Source organism: Gymnoscopelus microlampas (assembly GCF_963454915.1).
Source record: "Gymnoscopelus microlampas genome assembly, chromosome: 18".
NCBI lineage: Eukaryota > Metazoa > Chordata > Actinopteri > Myctophiformes > Myctophidae > Gymnoscopelus > Gymnoscopelus microlampas.
Window position 1 is genome coordinate 36,681,795 of NC_139955.1, and position 13,230 is coordinate 36,695,024.

A 13,230-nucleotide genomic window follows, 5' to 3' on the forward strand; every position below is an offset into this window, starting at 1 on the left:
CGAGGAGCACTTTTTCTAGTTAGAAGTTTGGTAACGGGTACTGCGCTGGATATTCTAACAATGGATACAGCGTGTACTCTGACAACAGGTACAGTACAATAGGTATTGCATCCCAACTTACATCATTCCCGATTTGCGTGGTCCCCGAGTAGGCTGTTGACCAAAGGGCACCCACCGGTCTAGTTCTAGTGATTTCCAACTAATTGAGTTAGATCTCAGTTTTTGAGTACAACATATCCCATAATACTTTCACCACACCTCTGACACATTGCACCCTCTCCAAGACGTATAAAGGATGATCTCTTAATGATTAGGACTGCTGCATTCATTTGAAATGAGGCTGGCTAATTAGAAGGTTGTATCCGCAGAACTCATAAAGGGTACTGGTACAATGGTTGGTAACCATAGAAACCAGAGTGGGCTTAAGGGAGATCTGCTTTAACATTAGCCAAGCAACGAAGGCAAATATATTCTCTTTCTATAGAACTTTCTATAAGATTGCTTATTCTTTTTGTCTTGACCACTCCTGTTGCAATTAGAAGTGACTCATTGTATGAATCATCTACTGTACCTAATGGTAGCAAGATTCTATAGTATGATTGCATTCATAGTATGTAGGGTCTTTACACTTACACAATCTACTCTCCTCAAGATGCAATAACATAGAAATAAAAAAAACAGCATGGACAAGCTTTTGCACAGGGCTGCCTGTTCGTTACCAGCCACTGCTCAGAGCCAATCTGCAAGTGTAGCTGGATGATTAGACATATCCAAGCAACTGCAGAATTGGACAGAGTCGAGCGTTTTTACACCCGATTCAGTGCTTTTTATGTGCTGCAGGATAAAATTGAACTTCTCCGATGGTAATTATGTAGCAGTTCATAGTGCCTGCGCCCAAGACGTATGCTGCAAATGTAATGTTACAGTAACAATGACAAAGGCATACAGCATAATAGCAATCAATTCCTGGGAAGTAATGTCTTCCTTTCGGATTCTAAAAGAGAGCTCTTTAGAAACTCAGACAGACTATTTGCATGTGTTATTTTAACAACCAGACTTTGACTTGGATCCAGAGAGCAGAAGAATTGATAAAGGGATTCAAAATTAAAGTGTATGAGAATCAGCCGATAGCTAAAATGAGATAACGCTGACGTTCTGCTTAAGGGCAGTGTCTCACACTCTTTTGCTCTTTGAAATCACACCAGAAATATTTTTTTCCCCGTTTTCTCTGCTGACATAATTGAGCAATGCAAATCAATATGTGCCATTTTGAAATGTCATCCATCTCTACTTTACAAAAGTGGTGTTCTAACATTTTCATGCCAAGGACCCCCACATATTATTTTTATTTGGCCGCAGACCCCCAACTGAAAATATTTTGTGCCAGGGACTGCATACAAGATTTGTGTTCCAAATAGTTGAAAACAGCAGATCTACATGAATGAATGAATGAATGAATGAATGAATGACATTTTTATTTTTGTGTCATGCCACCATTTTAGCCCATCCCATATGGGATTATATGCCACATTACACAGAAAGAAAACAAGACATGAACAGTCCTCCCTGTTCAAATTACGTCCTTCCTTATAACATACCACATACATAAAACATGCATACAGTACTTATATGAACAAAATAAGAACAAATAAGAATGCCATTTTACATGTAAATGGCCCTCCTCCTCATTGACCAGGCCTGGTCAAGAAATGAAGCAAATTTAAAAATGTCATGTTGAAAGAGACGTTTCAGTTTCTCTGAATCATCCAACCACACATATTCATACTTAGGGGATCTACCTTATTAAAACGTCTCTGCCTGATAGAGTTGTAGAATGGACGATACAAAACAAAATGCATTTCACTTTCATTAAGATCACACAAACCACATAATCTATCCTCCTCAACAGTGCCTACATATCTACCCGTCTCAATATGAAGACCAAGTATGCCAGCCCTGATTTGAGCACATAAGCTTCGTTTCTTTTTTGACAAATGATACAATACATAATTATCTTTGGTTTACACCATATATCCAGAGCCCATCTGTCCTTTACTTGTTGAAGAATATTTTCTTTTATTACCATACTCTCTACTTTTTCTTTATTATAAGGTCTCCATACCCTGCTCTCAAAAGAATGTCATACATGTCCGTAGCCCATGAGCCCTTGATCAAAATGTCCCACTCGAAGACCTTTCTTACAATTCTATTGGTGTTCAGCCCCAGTATTCTATTCCACAAACGTACCATGTGCTCTACAAGTTCACTACGAGCTATTTTCAAATAGCCGTGTCGTATACAGGGCTAAAGTGGTTAAACTGATTGGTCTCCGGACCCCAATTTGAGAACCATTGCTTTACAGTACATGACCCCCAGGGGTTCTTGAGGGGGACCAAGGGGTCCCCAGCAAAAAAATAAAAATGTTGCGTCACAATAATTTTTAACCACTTTAACCATGTTATACTTTGGCCATTCAAAAATAGCAGATCTACAAGCTCATAGCGCGTCATTTCGTGCCGCGCTATGAGCTTGTAGATTCGCTATTTTTGGAAACATTTGTGCAAATCTTTGAATATATATATATATATTTTTAAAGCAAACATTTCTAACTCAAATCTTTGCTTCTGGAGGTCCCTGGCTCAAAGTATTTTTGAGATGGGGGGGGGTCAGCAGCCAAATACATATCATTTTGGGGGTCCTTGACATGAAAGATTTTGAGAACCACTGCTCTAGTCCACTGTGTTGGACCTCTAATGTATTACACTTACATTATCTACCTCCAATATCCCTCTCTTCCCCGGGAGTGTTCAGCAAATAAAACAGGATAGAAATGAACAATGCAGTAATTGCCACAAGTAATGCCATGTACTAAACCACGTCGTTGCTGCTTTGTTTATTCCTGTCAAAGCCTGTCATGTAATGAAAACCACATTATACCGAGGAGGATAGTACACCTCAGTCGACAGTGGTGTTGTAGCACACTGCCTGTTAAGCACTCAAATATATTTTGCCTGGAAACGGCTGGCTTAAATTGCAGAATAGGGAGAATGTGACATGAATTGGCAGTATTATAACAGCATATTGTATCACAACGGCACTGAAGGCGGATGAAGGCTGCAACAGAGGGTGGTCTCCGGTCGTCATGGATTCCATGCCGTTGGATTCAGGCCCCTTTCTGCCAAGGACCTTGTGGTGGCTGCAGGCGCGTCAGTCTCCCCACGTTAAAAGACGTCACGCGCAGGCGTCCTCCCTCAGGGAACCTATCCATTTTACATCCTGGACAAAGACAAAGTCCGGTGGCGTTGAGGCAGTGGTAACGGGGGCAGGACAGTGAAGTCTGGTAGTTCCCAGTCACAACCTGGCACACAGGCTGTGGGTGTTTGATTCAGTCGCTAAGCTCTTGGACTGAGGCAGAAAGAGCTTCTCGGCAGCTGCACCCATGGACTGAGCAGCCCCTATTCAGGGTCCACTCTGCTCACCCCAGTAAGGGAACACAAAAAATTAAAACATTTACGTATTGGAGCCTGGAATGTGCGGACCCTCACGGACAACCAAGCCAGCGATTGACCTGAAAGGCGAACTGCCATCATCTCCAGAGAGCTAAGGAAGTTCCAGATCGACATTGCAGCGCTCTCCAAGACCGGACTGGCTGATGAAGGGCAGCTGAAGGAGGAAAAAGGCGGATATACTTAATTTTGGAAAGGAAAGCCTGGAAATGAGCCACGAATACATGGTGTGGGTTTGATATTAAGAACTGCCTCATCAACCACCTCCACGAACTCCCTGTGGGCATCAACGAGCGTCTAATAACCATACATATGATGCTTGCCAGCAGTCAGATGGCCACCATTAGTGCCTACGCCCCAACGCTTGATGCACAGGATGAAGTAATGGAAGCCTTCTATGCTGACCTGGACAAAAATCTATCTGAAGTCCCCAAATGAGGACAAGTTAATCCTGCTTTGAGATTTCAATGTCAGAGTGGGACGAAACCACCACCTATGGAGGGGCACGCTGGGGGAGAGAAGGGGTTAGAAACACAAACTCCAATGGCATACTACTGCTAACCAAGGAGATACAAGAGGATTATTTGATGTCACAAGAGCGGTAGATGGTACCAGCTATTGCTGCCTAACCCCCCTTTGCTCTAAAGATGGGCTCTTGCTTCTGAAGGACAAGGAGGCAATAGCAAACAGGTGGAAAAAAGCACTATACCATATGATGCCATTAAGAATATGGAAAACAACAAGGCTGCTGGGCCTGACGGCATCCCAGGAGAAGACTTGAAGTAAGGCGGACCCGATCTTCTTCAGCACATCCATGACCTGCTTCTCAAGATCTGGGAAGAAGAGAAAATCCCTGCACAGCAGATGCCTTAATTGTCTCCATATTTAAGAAGGGAGACAAGGCAGACTGCGGAAATTACCGTGGCATTTCTCTCCTGTCCACCTGGAAAATGTGGACCACTTCCAATACCTTGGCAGCCTCCTATCATCAAAAGCTGTCATTGATGATGAAATGCACCATCGCCTCAGCTGTGCCAGTGGGCCTTTCTCAAGGCTAAGGAAGAGAGTCTTTGAGAACCGCGACCTCCAAGCAAAGACCAAAATCTTGGCCTATAAAGCTGTGGTGCTTCCCACTCTTCTGTATGGATCAGAAGCCTGGACCACATAGAGCAGGCATTTGAGGCATACCATCAGAGATGCCTCCGAAAAGTCCTCAGGATTAACTGGGAGGATCGGCGCACTAACACCAGCGTCCTGCAGGAGGCTGACATTCCCACCATCACTGCCACCATTGCCCAAAACCAGCTCAGATGGACTGGCCATGTTATTCGCATGCCTGACTCTCGCCTCCCAAAACAAGTCCTTTATTCCCAGCTTGTTAAAGGGAAAGGGGCCCCTAAAGAAGTGCCACTTAGACCTAAAAGCTTGGGTAGACATGGCAACAGACAGGGCGACCTGGAGAAACCTTGTCCGTGAGGGTGCTGCAATACACTATATAATGATGACCTCCGCCATCCGACAAGCGCAGACTCAGGAAGGAGAGAGCAACCACCAAACAGGTCCAACCCAAACCCACCGCCACTACATTCCCCTGTCCACACTGCACAGCAATAATCGGGTCCAGAATCGGCCTCTATGCCCACCTGAAGACCCACAAGGACCAAGAAGGAGGACAGTCATACTGGACTACGAGTGACCGCTGAAGATGATGACTGTATACACTATACAGCATTGTCTGCCTGTCTGTCTCTCACACACACACACACACACACACACACACGCACACGCGCGCACACACACACACACACACACACACACACACACACACACACACACACACACACACACACACACACACACACACACACACACACACACACACACACACACACACACACACACACACACACACACACGTGCCAGGGTTAAAATGTTTAACCACAAATGTGCTGTAGAAATTCCCAACAACAACAACAGGAGGAGCAGTGTTCACAGCATATTGTCGCCGTCGGATAGAAACATTGTATCTCCTTATTTGAACTTTTTATCGTTTTTAGCGGTGCCAACCGCTCTACATTTGACTCTGTCCGTATGTATGAGCACGGCGTATGAGCACGGCATTTACACAGCTATAACTCCAGTTTGCAGAACACACACACACACACACACACACACACACACACACACACACACACACACACACACACACACACACACACACACACACACACAAGCCAATACTGCACACATGCGCACACACGAACACACGCACACACACACACACACACACACACACACACACACACACACACACACACACACACACACACACACACACACACACTTGACGTCCGTATGAGCACGGCGTATGAGCACGGCATTTAAACAGCTATAACTCCAGTTCGCAGCATGCTACGGAGTACAAATTTGGTACATGGACTGAAACCACCAATAGGGACGAACTGTAATTACTTAAGCCCCGCCCCCTCTGTCTGCCCATTGGCTGGGCTTTAAACAGCCACCAGCGGCGCTGTTCAGTAGCCTTGAAATGAATTTACAGGGATGTAACATTGTTTCTGTAGTTCATATATAGCCCAATTAAATACACTCATCAAAGGCACCGCTTCCTTCACACAGGGTGTGATTTTTTCATAAATGAATGCCCTACTTCATCATACAAGTGTCGCTCAAAAGTTGTGAAAATAGCAAATCTACAAGCGCACAGCTTGTAGATCGGCTATTTTGGCTTTAAAATGTTTTTTAAATAATACTAAAAAAGGAACGGTTTTGGACATACAAGGTTTCCACCCCACAGACAAACGATACACAGCACACTTTATCCTGGAGGGACAATCTGCTCATCTTTGAGCCGCGTATCACTTCCATTTTCTTGTCAGAAACTTTGAATTGAAACTGACTTATCTTGGAACTCCCAGTGCCTCCAAAGTGCATCTGAAACACTCTCCTGAGATTCCCTTCTGTCTAAATTATTTATCCGTGTGACAGTTAAGTTGTCATTCTTGTGACTTTCTTGGAAATAGCTTTTGGAATTAGAATTTAGATACGGGCAAAAAAACAAGTCGGGGATCAGGGTCAATCCGTTTCTATAATCCTAAATTATCTGTAAGCTTGGAACTACTGACCTCATGTTTCCCCAGGTTAATCAACTACTCTATTCTATTAGGGGTGCAACAGTTAATCAAGTTTCAGGTTTTTTTTGCACACCATTATACGACAAAGTATACAATAGGGTTTAAGCGGTTAATCAGACTACGTAATGATTTATCGATAATCGCAATAGAGTACCGAAGTCTTGACGTCACTCCCATTACCCCTGGGTAACGCCGTAACCCAGGGGGATAGCGCCCTCTAGCGGCAGTGATGTTAGCCTTCGGCGCTCGAGCCTATAGCAAGTGTATATGCTGATTGAAAATACAGTTTAACATAACAATTAGTATATTTCTTAATGTTTGCCTGTGTTGGCATCCTTACATTCTTTTGCGTTTTTCGAGCCAAGGCTCTTCATCGGGTCAAAAATAGTTTTGACCCGATGAAGAGCCTTGGCTCGAAACGTCAATAAATTTACATTGGATCAGATAAGTGTGTGAATTAATCAAAGTAATAATATAACTACAATTTAAATACTTAAATATAAATAATTCCAAAATAGGCAGGTCACTAGTAGTAGTCAGTATGCTGCCAAGAAAGTATGCAAGCAAGAAATGGGAAATAATTGAATAAGGTCTTATGCAGAATAAATGGCCAAACAAGAAAAAATCGTACGGTATGATTGTTCAGATTCCAACCCTACAATATACATACTGTATATTCCATAACATGTACAACGATAAACATGTATACAAAGAAAGAGCTGGACTGATTGTTTACTGTCTGCACTGGGACACTTATTTCAATTAAGTATGACCAATAGGAGTTTGTATTTGCAAATAAGTGACCAAGACTGGCCAGCATGTTGTTTAAATACTGTCTTACTGTATGAGGGGCCTTGAGCATAATATTGCAATGTGTTTAAGGCGGGATAAGTGCACTGGAGAGCATTGGGTATACCAGTGGTTCTCAGCCTTTTCTGGATCAATTCAGGGCCCACTTGAAAATCTCAAATGCGTGTTCACGGCCCACCCATCTGACCACTTATCACCAAGAGTCTCATAACGTTAAGTGGTTTTCAGAGCATGTTTATTTTAATGATCACTCAATCGCTTGTGTTCCGGCTTGGATCAATGGAACTAACGTAGTATAAGTTCCTGTTTATCTGTATCACAGAGAAACCTTTTTTTTTCAGGTTTTAAAGAAAAAAAATACAGTGATTTTTTTTTTTTACAGTCACATTTTTACGTTATATTGATTCATGTTAATGTTAATGTTTTGCCGACTTGCAATACCTCTGACCAGTGGGCCCACAGGGTGTATCTACTGTACATTCACATTAATGTCTTCTACCTGTGTGATGTATTCGGGCTACATACAGTATGCCTGCGGGTATGCTGGAAGTGCTCTCCAGATGCATGCTGGTTCAACCATTCAATTCCGGGAATTGGCTATTCAAAAATAGCAGATATACAAACTCATAGCGCAGCACCGAGTGCTCCACTATGAGCTTGTAGATCTGCTATTTGAAAAAAATCATGAACATTTGTAACTCAACAACAAATGTTCGCTTTAAAAAACATATTCAGAAATGTGCACATATTTTCAAGATTCTTTAAAAAAAATAGCAGATCTACAAGCTCATAGCACTCGGTGCCGCGCTATGAGCTTGTAGATCTGCTATTTTTGAATAACCAAAGAAATCTAAAATGACACAGATGCGTTCCCGGAGTGAATGGGTTAACCCATGCCCTACAAAGAACCTCTTGAACCACTAAATTGTGTTCATTACCAGGGACATTAGTGTGTCAGTGTACAGTAATATCTTGGCATTAGTACATTTGGAAGCATAAGCTTGTGTGTTTCTTAAATTGATTGTTGTTCACAGCATGATCCGGATTGATTTACTGTGTACGGTGTGTAGAAGGACGACACCGTCTTCTTACTGTACTGGTTCCATATACAGAGCCATCGCTGGTTCTATATATCCTCTTATCTATGCCCTGTGTTTCCTAGAAAACAATATAAATTCTGGCCCGTGGCAGGGAATGGCCTTGAGGTGGCTTTTGTGTTGAAACATCACAAACCAACGTGCCTTCTCCATAAAATTCAGTGGGCAGCCGTGCCGTTAGCTGTGGAGAGATGGAGGTCCTCCTAACCTCACACTGGAGTGCAAACAGATGGGAGCCTCTGCAGTACACCCCAGGCACGCACACATGGACACACACACACACACACACACACACACACACACACACACACACACACACACACACACACACACACACACACACACACACACACACACACACACACACACACACACACACACACACACACACACACCCGCAAACAAACAAACAAGTGTTTGCATGCAGTGTGTAAACAGACAAACATTTCAAATACTGGCTACAGATGTGATCCTATTGTTCTGATTTACACACTGTAAACGTTACATGATCTTTACATAAGTATAGATCTATAATCTCATTTCTTTCTGGGGAACCTTTGCTTGAACCCATACTGTACCTGTTCTCAGCAATATTGCCCCCCAGGTGATTGCAATGTTTTGGTTAGGCCTGTGCAACTGTCATTAGCAGCTTAACTGCTTAGCGGCTGTAATGTGAATCCTGCTCCAGAACTGATAAACTGTGTCCACTGGTGTAGTGTTTACACCGCGCTTAAGCCTTCACATATGTTTTGGAAATGAACATCTGCTGAGGCATGTGATATATGCAGCTACAGTAGATTCAGCTCATTTAACTGCACCAGGCTTTCAGATACTGTACAACATTGTACAGTATGACTCACGAGACCGTTTGTACCAAACAGTGACATTTGTTACACCCTGTTGGTGTAATTGAAACACTTTCCGGGTTGTTTAGAGGCCCAGCAAAGTGTGATTAAAATTTGGGGTAGATTTAAAAATACCAAATCATATCAACTACTTTATATCCTTTATCTCAGTAATCTTTAATCCCAGAGTAAAGGAACGTGCTGGATCACTAGATCATTGGTATGGTATCATTCTCACTGTAGCTGCACTTATTTTGATAGTATTATGTTTACTTTTATGGCTCTTCCCTGAAGCCAAAACAGGGAAGGAGAGAGACATTTTATTTTTAACAGTGGGGCTATAAGCATTACTGTGTCGGCAGGTCTGTCTGTCTTTCGGTCCGTACATCCGTCTGCCCGTCCGTCCGTCCGTCCGTCCATTTAATACTTACTTCCCAAACATGATCTCAAATACTACTGGCTGGATTGCCGTGACATTCGCTGACCCCATGACCTGTAGTGTCACCAGGAAAACACACATTTTGTTCACATTTTGCTACGAAACAAGAGCTCTCCAAAACAACTGGCTGTATTGCTACGGAAATGACTGTGTGCACCTGCCAGTGGATGGCCCCTACTGATTTTGGGTGACCCCATGGCCTTTCCTCTAGCATCGACAGTTGTCCGTTTTCACACAAAATATCTTAAAATATACTGGGGCAGATTACCATTCGTTGCTGAGCGCATTCAGGCTCTCCAGAGGAAGAACCCTACTGCCTTTGGTCTCCTCTAGTCAGTTTCTAATTGTACATGATATTAATGTGATGGGTGGAGTGCCATGAAACTTGCCAAGCACATTCATTCTCCCTGGTGAATGAACTCTACTGATTTTGGTGAGCCCATTGGCTTTCCTTTTTAGTGACACCCTTAAGCCAAAAAGGACTGTGTAGCTAAATATGTGTTGTTCTTTTAGTGAATATATAATACTAGAGTCTGAGTCATAGTGCTGGGGATTTGTCAGAGTACCTGTTGTACCCATATATGGAGACGTCTGTATCTGTCTGTCTACCTGTGTCGCTTTTATCGGTGACGGGCACCGCACTCCCTCAAGCCCTTGCCGCTGCGCGCGCCAAGTTTGAAGTCGGTCGGTCCCATCTAGCGGGCGTATCTGTAGCTCTGGACGACCGGATCTCCATATCAGAGTCATAGTGACATGCCTATATATGGGCATATCAGGTTTGTTTATGTTATGTCTTAGTCATAGTGACGTGGCCGTGGTCTGTCAGTCCACCCGCCCGCCCTGCCATTACCATTAGCCAATTATAATAATAATTAAAAAATAAATTAATAATAATACTAATATAGGATACATTATATACACATTAAAGTCTGGCACTAATAACAATCTTTTACTTGCTTTTATTGCCCCTCTAGTGAGAGCACCAGGCTCTAAATCCTGGTTTATACACAAGCTTGCGATGCATTGTGAGCTTGTGGATCTACAAAAATCTTTGGATCTGCAAAAAACATTTTTACATTTTCACAACCCCTAACTCACTAAGATTAATCCACTCGGGTATAGTACTTTTCATAGTTTACCTTTGTGAGTATTGCTCAGAGTTAAGTTGAAACTCTCTATATGTATATGTGGCTGAAATAATAGAGAGTGTCGGCCTGGTTGGAGGGAGAGAGAGAGAGAAAGAATAAACAAACACTGAAAAAATATACAGTGAGCAAGCCACACAATGATGCCACCACCAACTGCAATCTGCTGCAGGAGATGAGTATCTGACCGGCCAAAGAGCCATCCTCTGTGCCAGAGCTAGTCCTTGGAACTATTTAATCACAACACGGAACACTGTGGCAAATTGGAGCTCTCTGATTGGCCCGCGCTTAACAACCGTGACCATATGGTAGGAAGTGATATACCTACCTGCTATCTTCCTGTGACTGATGTCTCCAGTAAGAAATGATTGCTTCATTTGACCATGCATTATTGGGCTGGCTAGGGGGTGGAGCGCAATCAAAATGTATCGGGTCGCTGTGCGGCGGAGCACAGTGCATCACCTGAGCCTTTGGAGTGGTCATTTCATCCTCGCAAAATGGAATTTAACCGAGTTGTTAAAAGCAACCATGCTGTAGTTCTAGCCTACGTTTTACCAAATGTTTGCTGAAGGTATTGCTTAACCCATTAAGACCGGGAAGCATCTGTGTGTCATTTTTAGATTTCTTTGAGCTTGTAGATCTGCTATTTTTTTTAAAAATCGTGAAAATGTGTGCAAATCTTCAAAAAAAATGTTAAAGCGAAAGTTTTTGACTCAAATCTTTGCTTCTGGGGATTTTACAAATGTCTTCTAAATCCTAACAGTTTTTTTTTCCTAAAGTTTATTTTTATTTATATTTTTTACTTATGTTGCTATATTATCAATGGTTTTCAAACTTTTTTCATGTCAAGGACCCCCAAAATAATATGTATTTGTCCGCGGACCCCCTCCCATCCAAAAATATTTTGTTCCAGGGATCCCCAGAAGCAAAGATTTGAGTTAAAAATGTATGTAAAAAATGTGCACAAATTTTCATGATTTTTCTAAAAATAGAAGATCTACAAGCTCATAACGCGGCACTCGGTGCCGCGCTATGAGCTTGTAGATTTGCTATTTTTGAATAGCCAAAGAAATCTTAAAATGACACACATGCGTTCCCCTCCCGGCCTTAAAGGGTTAAAACTGCACGACGTACTGCAATGTCCTTCAACTTTAATAATTCCAATGTCTCTACCATATCACTTCTAATGCTAAACACATTTTTTATGTGGGGAAAGGTGATATAGCCTATCACCATGACTTTTACATCCATACCCAAATGACCTTTTTAAAAAGGGTGTAATAAACAGAGTAATTTGCTTGTGGTCAATTTCACAATGGACCTAGTCAGTGGCAAAGCTCTTAATTGAAAAAAGGAGGGTTCTGTTTAGTGATATTTGCCAGACAATTGTACAGCGATACGGAAATCACATTTACATATCGCACATGTCTCGTAGTCGAAGCAGGCCAGATATGTGGCATTTACGTAAATGTCACCCAAAGGAATAAACAACCGTCTTTCCTTTCACATCCATAATAATTCATTAGTGCTGATTGACATGCTATGCTTTCAGGACGCGTTAGAATGCTACGACTTAATAACAAAGCCACAAATTATTAAATGTTAATGATCTTTGGCAATGGAAATCTTGTGTTAAATCATGGCGATATGAGACGTAATTTGGAAATGATCATTATGCATGCCATGTGAATTGGAAAGTACATGTGTTTGCCTAATTTAGCCATTAAATCAACAAATGTAATATTGTGGTCATTAGGCTTTTGCTTGTGGTTTCGTTTTTTTATGCAGAAAACGAGGAGCTTTTACGATACCCTGTTGTGTGTGAGCGCAGAGGCGATATTAAGGTAGAAAATTGAGTTATCACATCGTCTCAGCTAAGTGAATTCCTGGGACTATTATTAAATTACAAATTGGTTTCCAGATATATGTGGCAGTAAACTGAATATTAAAAAGAGCATATGATTAAATCAGTGTGCTGTGGGAACGAAAGAGAAAGGATACAGGTCCTGTGTGCAATGAGGTTTTCAGTCGTAATGTGGTAACGACATGCCAAAAAACACAGATCTTTATCAAAGTCTTGTTATCCTACATTGCACATTGTGGGTACACTCTGACCATATTACTAGAAATGACAGTTAAGGGGAGGGGGAAAAAAAACATATTTATATTCAAAAGCAAATTTGAAACGGTGTCTCCTATCTTACTGTCAGACTGCTCTGAGACATCCAGACAAGAG